Raw genomic sequence first — 15,020 nt, forward strand, 5'->3', positions numbered from 1 at the left:
TCTTAGCCACAGGATCAGCTGCAGCCCCTAATGAAACGTCAGTCAGGTAATTGAGGCTTCGGTGACCGCCGGGTGGCCAGGCAGACAGACAGAGCCAGTATCCCAAATAGCACCATATTCCATATGTAGTTCACTACCTTTGACCAGAGTCCATACGGTTCTGGTCAAAAGTACAGCACTATATAGGGAACAGGGTGCCATTTGGGATGCAACCTGGGTGATGGCACAGGAACGCTAGCAAGACTAGCGAGACGCTACCTTAACAGTAGCAACTCCCAGCATTACCACCAATTCACAGGCTACTGACTCGGTAGGGTGGAAAACATTGCATTTAGGTTGAGGGGTCGCCATTTTGATAACAGTTCCTTTGCCTGCGTTCGTTAGAAATGTGACGGACAGGCAATTCAGGTGAATTTTGTTGAATTGTCCACCGTTCTTAAGCCACAAAAGTACCTGACAGGTAAAATCCTGCTGAGGCTGTCCTATTATGGACACCATAAATAGGAAAGGATGAAACAGACGGGGTTAAAGGTTACCATCCTCGCCGTGACACTGTTATTGCACCCTAGAGTGATGTCACTACGCCTGCCATGGCTCTGCCAGAGACGCGACCCGAGGAGCGCCCGGAATGAATTATGGGTAATGTTTAATTCCCTTCCGTGACAGCCGCCGAGCCACATGGTAAATTGGATTTTGGGGAATTGCGCTGAAGCAGGTAAAGAAGACGTGCCGTGTTGCCTCCCCTTTGTCAGGTATTGTTGAGAGCCTTCTCTATCTCTCTCTGACAAATCAAATCAGCTCTCTCTCTCTCTCTCTCAGTGTGCGGGCAGTTGATGGGACAGGGCAGTGGAGGTCTAACCTAATCTCATCTATGGTCAGGCTCCAATCAGGGCACTGCCTTAACGGGTCAGACTGGGATGCCCCCCCGTGACACTCTTCTTCTCTCAGCCTCTGGCAAACACACACAAGGAAGCATGCACACACATGCATGCAAGCATTAACGCACGCACGCCTGCAAACACACACACCTTCCACATTCAACGAGTGTATCAACCAAGTTTGGCTTGGACTATATCTGGACTCCTGTGTGTGAAAGTCGATCTTTTCATGACACTCCAAAGGTGACCCTATCAAAATGTCCGACACTCTATTCAGTCACAGGCTCCCTAGAGATAGAGTTCCAGGGGATGAGAAGTCTACTTTTAGAGTCACACACTCCTTCCTCTCTCCACACCATTCTCTCCTACCATGTACTTAGGGCACAAATGCAGGGAGACTGTTGAAAGTGGACAGAGGGGTTAATGCTTAGCTGTCAGCACTGCTCTTGACTGGTGATTGGGAATGTTTTGTGTACTCTAGCTTGAGCCTTATCCATGGGCTAAAAGCAGTGGAAATGACCTCTCATTCCAACTGTACGCCTTTGGGCGATTCTTGCGATTATGCCCGTCTAAGAATTCAACTACATCGCTGTAAAGTAGCTCATGAAATTAGTTGAACTTCAAACATATAAAAGCACAATTAAAAGTTTTTTCTCCCAGGTGACTCAGCTAGGAAGGGGTGGAAGTCGGAATGACATTGGACAGAGACATGGAGAAATGGGGAACGGCTATAGGACAGGGTAATACAGTATATACACTATAAAGCACCCATTGATGTAGCTTGGATATCAAATAGGATGAAATTCAATGTGCTTATCACACGTGGCCAAAGAGTTCCATTTTCATGTTCTCCAACAGATGGAAACACCTGGAGTTTGCTAAACATCATTGGCATTTGGATAGAGTGGTGTTTGTTAGATCATGAGACTTCCCGAAAATCGGTCTTCTCATGAAAACGTCTGTAGCATCCAAACGGTTTGTAGCGTCCGAACACTAACGTGTCACCTTTGTGGAAAGCGAAGACTCTCATGAACACGATGGTGTTCTCTGTTTTGCTCTAGGACACACACAAGCCTCACACAACTTATCTGAAGGTTCCCAATACCTGTTTAAAAAAATGAATGGAAGTACGGTATGTATGGAGATAGTTTAGTGACTAAAATAAGGGTAAAAATACATGTGAAAAACAATAAAAATAGATATAGGACTGACAATTCAGAACAAACTTCCTTTTGATTTGTTTTTGGACTATCTGTTGTTCCATGTAGTGAATCTGTTATTCAATGCCTTTCTATTGGCTATTAGCAGTAATGTGAAATTCAATGTTTTGTCCAATAATTTGTTTCTATATGTTTGTGATAGCTAAATAATCCTTTGTATATCAGAACTCAGAATAAAACCCAAATGCAGACAGTTCGATTCACAGAAGTTTATTTCCAAAACAGGGGGCAGACAAACAACAGGTCAAGTGCAGGAAGAACAGACAGAGGGCTGTGAGGTTTAATCCTTGACACATGAAAAGTGGGATGTATACGGAGGGTGCAGGGCAACAGAAGATGAACAGCAGAGGGGCTAAGAATCTTAGAGATGGGGAAAGGGCCAATAAAACCGGGGAGCCGGGGTCCGGTGGCGGTCCGCCTGTTTCCGATACCTGGAGGTGGTCTTGAGAAGAGCAGAACGGGCTCTCTTTCGGGTACAGAGACAGTGGGCCGAGGGTAAGCTGACCTCTTCCTCTTTCTCAGGGAAGAGTGGGGGCTGGTAACCTATCGGACACTCGAAAAGTGAGAGACCAGTGGCTGAGCAGGGGAGGATGTTGCGGGCGTATTCCACCCCACCACCTGGGCTCCAGGTGGTGGGGTTGGCGAAGACGATGCAGCAAAGAGTTGTCTCCAGGACCTGATTGGCTTGCTCCAACTGGCAGTTAGACTGGGGGTGAAACCCGGAGGACCCAATGAGTGTGCAGAACGCCTTCCAGAACCGGGACAAGAACTGAGGACCATGGTTGGAGACCATGTCCAACAGAAGTCCATGGATCCGGAAGACATGCTGCACCATGAGCTGGGCCGTCTCCTTGGCTGAGGGTAGCTTGGGGAGGGGAATGAAATGGGTGCCTTTGGAAAACCTGTCCAGCACTGTAAGGATAGTGGTGTTGCCATCAGACGGAGCGAGACCAGTGATGAAGTCCAGAGATATATGTGACCAGGGATGGTGAAGGGCAGGAAGTGGTTGAAGGAGGCCAGCCAGAGCTTGTAGAGGAATCTTATTCTGAGCACAGACAGTGCAGGCAGCGATGAACGCGGAGACGTCAGGGACCATGGTGGGCCACCAAAAGCATTGTCAAACAAAGGCCAGGGTCCGATGGGAGCCAGGGTGACAGGCAAGCCTGGAGGAATGAGCCCATTCCAGGACCGGGGAGCGGGCAACGTCTGGGACAAACATCCAGTTAGTTGGGTCCGGCTAGGAACGCTGTGCCTCACAGACCTGGTTCTCTATTCCCCAGATGAGTACAGCTGCCAGACACGAGGTAGGAAGTATGGTCTCTGGGTCCAAGGGTGAAGCAGCGGGGCTGTTGCAGCGGGAAAGCGCATCTGGCTTACATTCTTGGACCCTGGGCGGTAGGAGATGGTAAAGTTGAACCAAGTGAAAAGCAGGACCCATCGAGCTTGCCTGGAGTTGAGACGGTGCCGAGATAATCCAGGTTATTGTGATCCGTCCACACAATGAATGGATGTTCCTCCCACTCTAACCAGTGCCTCCAGTTCTCCAACACCATCTTCACCGCAAGTAGTTCTCGATTTCCCACATGATAATTCTTCTCTGTGACATTAAGACGATGGGAGAAGAAGGCACAGATCACTGGGACAGGACAGTCCCGACTCCGACGTCCGAAGCGTCGACCTCCACGACAAACTGACGGGACAAGTCCGGATGAATTAATATGGGAGCTGTGGTGAAGGGGTGTTTAACTTCTCTGGCGCAGGCATTCCGCTAGCGACCCACCTCGACAACATCCAGTGAAATTGCAGAGCGCCAAATTCAAAATACAGAAATACACATAATAAACATTCATAAAAGATACAAGTGTTATACATCGGCTTAAAGATTAAATTCTTGTTAATCCAGCCGCTGTGTCAGATTTCAAAAAGGCTTTACGGCGAAAGCATACCATGCGATTATCTCAGGACAGCGCCCAGCTTAAAAAAGCATACAAACATTTTCAAGCCAAGTAGAGGAGTCACGAAAGTCAGAAATAGCAAAAAATGTATCACTTACCTTTGATGACTTCATCTGGCTGCAGTCACAAGAGTCCCTGTTCCCCAATAAATGTTTGTTTTGTTCGACAAAGTTCCTCTTTATGTCCCAAAAACTCAGTTTTGTTGGCGCGTTTTGTTCAGTAATCCACTGGCTCAATAGCGGTCATAACATGCAGACGAATACATCCTAATAGTACTGGTAAAGTTCGTTGAAACATGTCAAACGATGTTTATAAATAATCCTCAGGTTGTCTATTGTCTAAATAATTTATAATATTTCAACCGGACAATAGCGTATTCAATACAAAGGAAAAAGGGTGCGCAATCGGTCACGCGCGCAAACCAGCTCTGGTTTATTCTATAATCCACTTACAAAATGGTCTCATTCTTCCTCATTTTTCAGAAAACAAGCCTGAAACAATGTCTAAAGACTGTTGACATCTAGTGGAAGCCATAGGAACTGCAATCTGGGTCCTAACCCAATACATACTGTATTGGCATTCAATTCAAACTACACACATCAAAAATATCCCAATTCCTGGATGGATTTTTCTCAGGTTTTCACCTGCCATATAAGTTCTGTTATACTCACAGACATTATTTTAACAGTTTTGGAAACTTTAGAGTGATTTCTATCCACATCGACCTATTATAGGTATATCCTAGCTTCTGGGCCTGAGAAACAAGCAGTTTACTTTGGGCACACTTCTCATCCATATTTCGAAATACTGCCCCCAAGCCATAACAAGTTTTAAGGTCCAGAAACGCCCAGTCAGCAGCTGGGGACAATGTGAACGGAACCTTGGGAGAGGTGAGGGCTGAAATGGGGGAAGCCAGGGTGCTGTAACCCCGGATAAAATGTTGATAGAAATGGTAAAATCGCAAGAAGCATTGCAGCTGCACTATGGACGTGGTTTGGGGCCAATCCACCACCGCTCTCACCTTTCCGGGATCCATCTGCACATTACCAGCAGCGATGATGTATCCAAGGAAGGAAAAGCTGGAGGATTTGTCGGATTTGGAGAACGTGTTCTTGAGCTGAGAGGGAAAAGACGAGGATGTCGTTGAGGTAGACGAACATCAACCGGTTCAACATGTCGCTGAGAACATTGTTAACCAGTGCCTGGAACACAGCAGGAGCGTTGGTCAGACTGAATGGCAACACCAGGTATTCGTAGTGTCCGCTAGCCATGTTGAAGGCTGCATTCCACTCGTCATCTTCCCGTATCTGCACCAGATGGTAGGCATTCCGCAGGTCCAACTTAGAGAAAATGGTGGCACCCTGAGCGGCTCAAAAGTCGAGGCTATGAGTGGTAGCAGGTAGTGGTTCTTAACCGTGATGTCATTGAGGCCCCGGTATGCTGGCGGGGAAAGCAGAAAGACGAATACACCCTGCAGCTAGGGAGTCCTCAATGTACGTTTCCATAGCCTTGGTCTCTATACCCAACAGTGAAAACAGTTGTCCCCATGGTGGTGTAGCGCCGAGGAGAAGGTCTATCACGCAGTCATAGGGTCGATGCGGAGGAAGCGAAGTGGCCCGGGCCTTACTGAAAACCTCCCAGAGGTCCTGGTACTCCGTGGGAGGGTGTGAGGCTTCTTCCGAACCCATAAGAAGGTGTCCCGGAGCTGTGCCTACTTCAGGCATTGAGAGTGGCAAAATGGGTTTCAGCCCATGATAGCACCAGCAGTCCAGTCGATGAGGGGATTGTGACGCTGGAGTCAAGAAAACCCCAATACCACGGGTACCTGAGGAGACTTGATGAGCATGAACTGCATAGTCTCATTGTGGTTCCCTGACACTCGCAGGTTGATGGGAGTGGTCTTATGGGTGACTGGCTGTAGAGCACCCATCCAGCGCTCTAATGTCCATGGGAATGGAGAGGGGCTGAGTGGGGTTCCCCAGCTCTGACACCAGGTGTCCATGACATTCTAATTGGCCCCAGAGTCAATCAGTAACCAGAGAGATTTATACTGGTTGCCCCACCTCAGGATTGCATGGGGATGGGTACGAGTAAGGGGAGAAGGAAAATTCTCCATATGGCCTACCAGAGTACACATACCTACTGATGTATTCTAATGGACAGGTAGACATGTAATGACTGGTAGTGCCGCAATACAGACAACTCTTGATGTTAGCTCTGCTGAGTTGCATCGGCTCCGGAAGAGGCGAGTCGGCAGACCTCGGAGACTCTCAGGGGAACTCGGATAACCTCGGATTCTCTGAAACGTAGACACCGGGGACTTCCATTTTTCCTCAGAGGCGAAGTGGTATCCCTGGGCGAGCGAGTTGGACCGGAATTAGATCTCTACCTCCTATGTTCCCCTTAGCCGCCCATCGATCCGGATGGTCAAGGCGATGAGTGAGTCGAGATCCGTAGGCAGCTCCCAGGCTGCGAGCTCGTCTTTAACCTCCTCCGATAATCTGTGGAGGAACGTGTCGAACAGGGATTCTGGGTTCCAGGCACTCTCGGCAGCCAACATACGAAAATCAACAGCATAGTCTGCCACACTGCGGGAGTCTTGACAAAGCTGGAGTAACTTCTGGGCAGCCTCTCTCCCGGACAACGGGAGAGTCCTCCAGACTGAAGCATACGGCAGATTGTTGTCCCCACACCACCGTAGCCCAAGTAAGGGCCCTCCCAGGCATCAGCATTATGAGGTATGGGGCTGCAGCTCGAAGATGAGGGAACACAGAGAGAGAAACACCCAACAGGTTTCTGACTCTCCAGCAAAGCATTTAGGAGGAGTTAAGCGAGTTAAGCCGGGGTTACTGAGGGGTTACTGCTGACAGCGGGGTTACTGAGGGGCTGGGAGGTTACTGTCGTGGCTGGCCACCTAACAAACAATCCACGGACGTCTGCTGGGGCAGTCATGGCAAGTTCGTACTCTCAGAACTCAGGATAAGACGCAGATAGTTTATTTCCAAAACAGTAGGCAGGCAAATGACAGGGCAGGCAGAGGTCAGTAATCCAGGGCAGTGTCAAAAGGTACAAAACGGCAGGCAGGCTCAGGGTCAGGGCTGGCAGAATGGACAAAACCAGAAGAACTAGAAAACAGGGACTAAAACGAGCAGTTGTATGGGAAAACACGCTGCTAGTCTTGATGAGACAAGACGAACTGGCAACAGACAAACAGAAAATACAGGTATAAATACACAGGGGATGATGGGGAAAATGGGCAACACTTGGAGGGGGTGGAGACAAGCACAAGACAGGTGAAACAGATCAGGGTGTAACATGGTATTTTTATTCCATATATTAGCTTGGAACCCCCAACAGTCATTTTTGCTCATCTTCATAAAATATTTCACGAATTTCATACTGTACATGACCACATTGTATAGGTATTTATCATGGTAGGAGACATGAGGTCAATAAACACTTTTGTCCATTCGTAGGTTAATTGAAGGGAAATAGGATGGAACAGAGCTTGACCACAGAGTTTTGTGTTGGGAAAAATGAGATTGAGAAAATGTAACACACCACCTACAAAACCTAATGTAACCAGCAGAGGAATCCACCATCGTCAGACAAGAACAGCCCTTCTATATCACCTCCTGTAATACCTGTCTGCATCCCAAATGGGACTCTATTCCCTTTATGATGCACTACTTTTTACCAGAGGCCGTTGGTCAAAAAATGGTGCACTATATAAAGACCATAGGGTGCCATTTGGGATGCAACCCTCTTCTGTCTATTTCTTTTACCAGACGTCTCTCCTCTTAACTCTGTGTTCAATCATGCCTCCTCGCTTCCCAGTCATAGCTTGTTCAGCCGGCACAGCCATGCAACAGTGACATATAGCTACGATTATCCAGGATACAGTTCAATTATGATAAACCCCCCTCACACCTCTTAGGCCCTGATTAAAGGCGCAGTCCACGGGGTTGATAAAGAGATCCCATCTGCCTCCCATCACCTAACAGCCATTGCTGTTCGATTATAAACCACTCTGCCATAGTGTTCTGCCTCATGCTTTTCACATCACCACCACACACGTGGACACACACACACACATACTGGAGCAGGGGAGAGCGTGGTGTAGCTTACAGCTGTCCAGATGGATTTGGTTGGGAGTCTTTACCATTCATACATGAGTAGCGAGTCATCCCACCTACCCATCTTCGACCTGTTTTTATTAATATATATTTTTTATTAATATCATGTCTGTGTATTTACTCTACACTCGCATGCGGGTGCACGCACACACCACACATGCATACGCACGCACACACACCTTCTAGATCTCAGAAGCAACGTCACTCTCATCGGAGCAGGTTTGATAAATGGATGAGCGGTGATGAAAAGAAGGTATCAAAAGAGCATGAAAGGAGAGAGAGGAAAGGAGAGCATTAATCCAACATGAGCCTAGCGCTCCACTGAATGCAGGGGGATGGAAAGAGAGGAGAGAGAGAGAGAGGGAGAGAGAGAGAGAGAGAGAGAGAGAGAGAGAGAAAATAAGAAGGATCGCTTCTCGTCTGTGTTCCGTCAAGGGAGAAATTACACATTTACGGAGGTTTTTTCAAGCGGCGAAGGGTTCCATAGATCAAAACCAGTGGATTTACGAGCCAATTTTCAACATGAAATATAGACACCAGGAATCCATTTAGCCATGTTTACCAGCCTCTCACCACCTCCCACGCTCAGGGATGAAGTTTCCACTAGGTACAGATCAAGGATCACCCCCCCCCCCCCACCCCCCACCCCCCACCCTAACCGTAACCATTAGTGGAGAAGATGCATAACTGACCCCAGATCAGCATCTCGGGGCAAATGTACACCTCCTTCCACCGAAAACAGCTTGTGAGTCCCTCAGATATGCTCTCTCCTGTCCAACTCCAGCAGGTTTCTCCAAATGAAAAGCATATGGCATGATTACAAACACACGCAACCACAGTTAGAAATAAACCATTCAGATGGTATTTACAGAGCCTTCAGAAAGTATTCATACCCCTTGACTTATCCCACATTTTTATGTGTTACAGCCTGAATTAAAAATCTTGCCATAGATTTTCAAGTCGATTTAAGTCAAAACTGTAACTAGGCCAACCAGGAAAATTCAGTGTCGTCTTGGTAAACAACTCCTTGTGTTTTAGGTTATTGTCCTGCTGAATGGTGAATTTGTCTCCCAGTGTCTGTTGGAAAGTAGACTGAACAAGGTTTTCCTCTAGGATTTTGCCTGGACTTGGCTCTTTTCCGTTTATTTTGATCCTAAAAGGACTCCCTAGTCCTTGCCGATGACAAGCATATCCATAACATGATGCAGCCTCCAACATGCTTGAAAATATGAAGAGTGGTACTCAGTGATGCATTGTGTTGGATTTGCCCCAAACATAACGCTTTGTATTCAGGACATAAAGTTATTTTTTTGCAGTTTTACTTTGTATTTGTATTTATCAAGGATCCCCATTAGTTCCTGCCAAGGCAGCAACTACTCTTCCTGAGGTCCAAACAAATGATGGGAAAAAACAAAAATTAAATTAAACAGTACATATAACATTATTACACCACTACATATCTAAAATACAACATTTATAATAGCACCATACATACACGTGTAGAGTGCATGCTCTGGCGTGTGTGTGTGGGTGCATGTGTGTGGGTCTCCTCAAGTCCGCATTGTTCCATAAGGCGTCGTTTTTTAAAATATGATTGGACTGCTTGCATGAGTTAATTGATGTGCAATAGAATTCCCTGTAGTCATGGCCCTTTGTAGTACTGTACTTTTTCCAGTCTGTTCTGGACTTGGGGACTGTGAAGAGACCCCTAGTGGCATGTCTTGTGGGGTATGCATGGGGTGTCTGAGTTGTGTGCGAGTCGTTTGAACAGACAGCTCTGTGCTTTCAACATGTCAATACCTCACACAAAGACAAGTAGTGATGCAGTCAATCTCTCCACCACTGTGAGCAAGGACAGATTAACATGCATCTTGTTGTTCTCTCCGTGAACATTTAAGCCCAGCCGTGCTGCTCTTTTCTGGGCAAACTGTAATTTGCCTATGTCCCTCTTTGTGGCACTTGATCATATAACTGGGCAGTAGTCCAGGTGTGACAAAACTAGGGGTCTGTAGGACTTGTTTTGTTGATGGCAATGTCAAGAATGCAGAGCAACGCTTTATTGCGGAGAGAACTCTCCTCATCTTAGCTACCGTTGCGGAAACTGCTCAATTTCCACATGATTAATTACAAGATTTAGTTGAGATATAGGGTTAAGTGAATGATTTGTCCCAAATGCAATGCTTTTAGTTTTGGAAAAATGTAGGACTAGTTTATTACTTGCCACCAAATCTAAAACTGACTGCAGCTCTTAAGTGTTGAAGGGATTTCACTTGCTGTGGAGGGCTGACGTGTATAGTGTTGAGTCATCAGCATACATAGACACACAGGCTTTATTCAGTGGCAGTGGCAGGTCATTAGTAAAAAATAAATAAATAAGAGGCCTAGACAGTTGCCCTGGGAAATGCCTGACTCTACCTGGATGATGTTGGAGAGGCGTCCATTAAAAAACACCATCTGTGTTCGGATAACTTTCGATCCATGCTATTGCAGGGGATGTAAAGCCATAAAACGTACGTTTTTGCAGTAGCCGATTATGATCGATAACGTCAAAAGCTGCAGTGAAGTCTAACAAAACAGCTCCACCTATCTTATTATTTTCTTTCAGCCAATCATAAGAGCCCTACATGTTGAGCGCACTTTCCTATAAGGGTGCTGAAAGTTGATTCTTCGTTTACTGGGAAATAGCATGGTATCTGGTCAAACACCATTTTTTTCCCAAAAAGTTTACTAAGGGTTGGTAGCAGGCTGATTGGTGGGCTGTTTGAGCCAGTAAAGGGTGCTTTGCTATTCCTGGGTAGCGGAATGACTTCCGTCCAGGCCTGAGGGCACACACTTTCCTGTAGGCTTAGATTGAATAGATGGCAAATAGGAGTGGCAATACAGTTCGCTATCATCCTCAGTCATTTTCCATCCAAGTTGTCAGACTCAGCTTGTCATTGTTGATAGACAACACTTTTTTTTAAAAAACCTCTTTTACACTCACTTTACAGCGTTCAAAATTACATTTGTCTTTCAGAATATTCTCAGTTATTCATGGATGTGTAGGTTCAGAATTTGTTGTTTGCATGTCATGCCTAAACTTGCTAATGTTGCCAATGATTTATTTTATTTTAGTAGTTGTAATGAACGAACCATCTGATTCAATGAATGATGGAGCTTTTGCCCAAAAATTCATTTAAGGTACTCCAAATCTTTTTACTATCACTCTTTGTGTAATTTGTTTCATAATACAATTTCTTATTTTAGTCGCATGATTTCTCAATTTTACAGTACATTTGCCGATCAGCTGTTGTAACGATCTGCGCTGAGAGTCGGGAACAAATTCAGGGAGTGAGTGTTTTAATAAACACAACATAATACAAAATAAGAAGCACGGACAGACATGTCACAGGAACAGAAACAATAACGCTTGGGGAAGGAACCAAAGGGAGTGACATATAGGGAAAGTAATCAGAGAAGTGATGGAGTCCAGGTGAGTCTGCTGACGTGTAGGTGCGTAACGATGGTGACAGGTGTGCGCCATAACGAACAGCCTGGTGACCTAGAGGGAGCACAAGTGACAGTGCCCCCTCCGACGTTTGATCTCGTTACCTGTATAAAAGACACCTGTCCACACACTCAATCAAACAGACTCCAACCTCTCCACAATGGCCAAGACCAGAGAGCTGTGTAAGGACATCAGGGATAGAATTGTAGACATGCACAAGGCTGGGATGGGCTACAGGACAATAGGCAAGCAGCTTGGTGAGAAGGCAACAACTGTTGGCGCAATTATTAGAAAATGGAAGAAGTGCAATCACCCTCGGCCTGGGGCTCCATGCAAGATCTCACCTCGTGGGGCATCAATTATTATGAGGAAGGTGAGGTATCAGCCCAGAACTACACGGCAGGACCTGGTCAATGACCTGAAGAGAGCTGGGACCACAGTCTCAAAGAAAACCATTAGTAACACACTACACCGTCATGGATTAAAATCCTGCAGCACACGCAAGGTCCCCCTGCTCAAGCCAGCGCATGTCCAGGCCCGTCTGAAGTTTGCCAATGATCGTCTGGATGATCCAGAGGAGGAATGGGAGAAGGTAATGTGGTCTGATGAGACAAAAATAGCTTTTTGGTCTAAACTCCACTCGCCGTGTTTAGAGGAAGAAGGATGAGTACAACCCCAAGAACACCATCCCAACCGTGAAGCATGGAGGTGGAAACATAATTATTTGGGGATGCTTTTCTGCAAAGTGGACAGGACGACTGCACCATATTGAGGGGAGGATGGATGGGGCCATGTATCGCGAGATCTTGGCCAACAACCTCCTTCCCTCAGTAAGAGCATTGAAGATGGGTCGTGGCTGGGTCTTCCAGCATGACAACGACCCGAAACACACAGCCAAGGCAACTAAGTAGTGGCTCCGTATGAAGCATCTCAAGGTCCTGGAGTGGCCTAGCCAGCCTCCATACCTGAACCCAACAGAAAATCTTTGGAGGGAGCTGAAAGTCCGTATTGCCCAGCGACAGCCCCGAAACCTGAAGGATCTGGAGAAGGTCTGTATGGAGGAGTGGGCCAAAATCCCTGCTGCAGTGTGTGCAAATCTGGTCAAGAACTACAGGAAACGTATGATCTCTGTAATTGCAAACAAAGGTTTCTGTACCAAATATTAAGTTCTGCTTTTCTGATGTTTCAAATACTTATGTCATGCAATAAAATGCCAATGAATTACTTAAAAATCATACAATGTGATTTTCTGGATTTTTGTTTTAGATTCAGTCTCTCACAGTTGAAGTGTACCTATGATAAAAATTACAGACCTCTACATGCTTTGTAAGTATCAAATACTTGTTCTCCCCACTGTATAGGGAAGGTAATCAGGGAAGTGATGGAGTACAGGTGAGTCTGATGACCTGCAGGTGCGCCTAACAATGGTGACAGGTGTGCGCCATAACGAGCAGCCTGGTGACCTAGAGGACGGAGAGGGAGCACAAGTGACAGCTGTGCAGCCAAACTAATTTGCCATTCCTTATGCCTGGTCCCTCTCAACCATACAAGTTTTTAACACAATTTTTTAATTCCTCATCAATCCATGGGGATTTAACAGTTTTTAAAGTACTTTTCTTAAGGAGTGCATGCTTATTAATAACTGGAATAAGCAATTTTATAAATGCGGAGAGGAAGACTTTAGTGCCTTTTGCAAACAGGATGCATGTTTTGGTAAATTTTTATTCTGTACAGGCTTCCTTCTTTTCAATCTGTCATTAATATTAGTCTTGTGGAGTAACTACAATGTTGTTGATCCATCCTCAGTTTTCTCTTATCACGGCCATTAAACTCTGTAACTGTTTTAAAGTCACCATTGGCCTCATGGTGAAATCCTTGAGCGGTTTCCTTCCTCTCCGGCAACTGAGTTAGGAAGGATGCCTGTATCTTTGTAGTGACTGGGTGTATTGATACACCATCCAAAGTGTAGTTAATAACTTCACCATGCTCAAAGAGATATTCAGTGTCAGCTTTTTTTATATTTTTACCCATCTACCAATAATTGCCCTTCTTTGTCAGGCATTGGGAAACCTCCCTGGTCTTTGTGGTTGAATCTGTGTTTGAAATTCACTGCTCTACTAAGGGACCATACAGATAATGGTACAGTGCCTTGCGAAAGTATTCGGCCCCCTTGAACTTTGCGACCTTTTGCCACATTTCAGGCTTCAAACATAAAGATATAAAACTGCATTTTTTTGTGAAGAATCAACAACAAGTGGGACACAATCATGAAGTGGAACGACATTTATTGGATATTTCAAACTTTTTTACCAGTTCAAAAACTGAAAAATTGGGCGTGCAAAATTATTCAGCCCCCTTAAGTTAATACTTTGTAGTGCCACCTTTTGCTGCGATTACAGCTGTAAGTCGCTTGGGGTATGTCTCTATCAGTTTTGCACATCGAGAGACCGACATTTTTTCCCATTCCTCCTTGCAAAACAGCTCGAGCTCAGTGAGGTTGGATGGAGAGCATTTGTGAACAGCAGTTTTCAGTTCTTTCCACAGATTCTCAATTGGATTCAGGTCTGGACTTTGACTTGGCCATTCTAACACCTGGATATGTTTATTTTTGAACCATTCCATTGTAGATTTTGCTTTATGTTTTGGATCATTGTCTTGTTGGAAGACAAATCTCCGTCCCAGTCTCAGGTCTTTTGCAGACTCCATCAGGTTTTCTTCCAGAATGGTCCTGTATTTGGCTCCATCCATCTTCCCATCAATTTTAACCATCTTCCCTGTCCCTGCTGAAGAAAAGCAGGCCCAAACCATGATGCTGCCACCACCATGTTTGACAGTGGGGATGGTGTGTTCAGGGTGATGAGCTGTGTTGCTTTTACGCCAAACATAACGTTTTGCATTGTTGCCAAAAAGTTCAATTTTGGTTTCATCTGACCAGAGCACCTTCTTCCACATATTTGGTGTCTCCCAGGTGGCTTGTGGCAAACTTTAAACGACACCTTTTATGGATATCTTTAAGAAATGGCTTTCTTCTTGCCACTCTTCCATAAAGGCCAGATTTGTGCAATATACGACTGATTGTTGTCCTATGGACAGAGTCTCCCACCTCAGCTGTAGATCTCTGCAGTTCATCCAGAGTGATCATGGGACTCTTGGCTGCATCTCTGATCAGTCTTCTCCTTGTATGAGCTGAAAGTTTAGAGGGACGGCCAGGTCTTGGTAGATTTGCAGTGGTCTGATACTCCTTCCATTTCAATATTATCGCTTGCACAGTGCTCCTTGGGATGTTTAAAGCTTGGGAAATCTTTTTGTATCCAAATCCGGCTTTAAACTTCTTCACAAAAGTA

The sequence above is a fragment of the Oncorhynchus tshawytscha genome, linkage group LG05, assembly GCF_018296145.1.
Source record: "Oncorhynchus tshawytscha isolate Ot180627B linkage group LG05, Otsh_v2.0, whole genome shotgun sequence".
Taxonomy (NCBI): domain Eukaryota; kingdom Metazoa; phylum Chordata; class Actinopteri; order Salmoniformes; family Salmonidae; genus Oncorhynchus; species Oncorhynchus tshawytscha.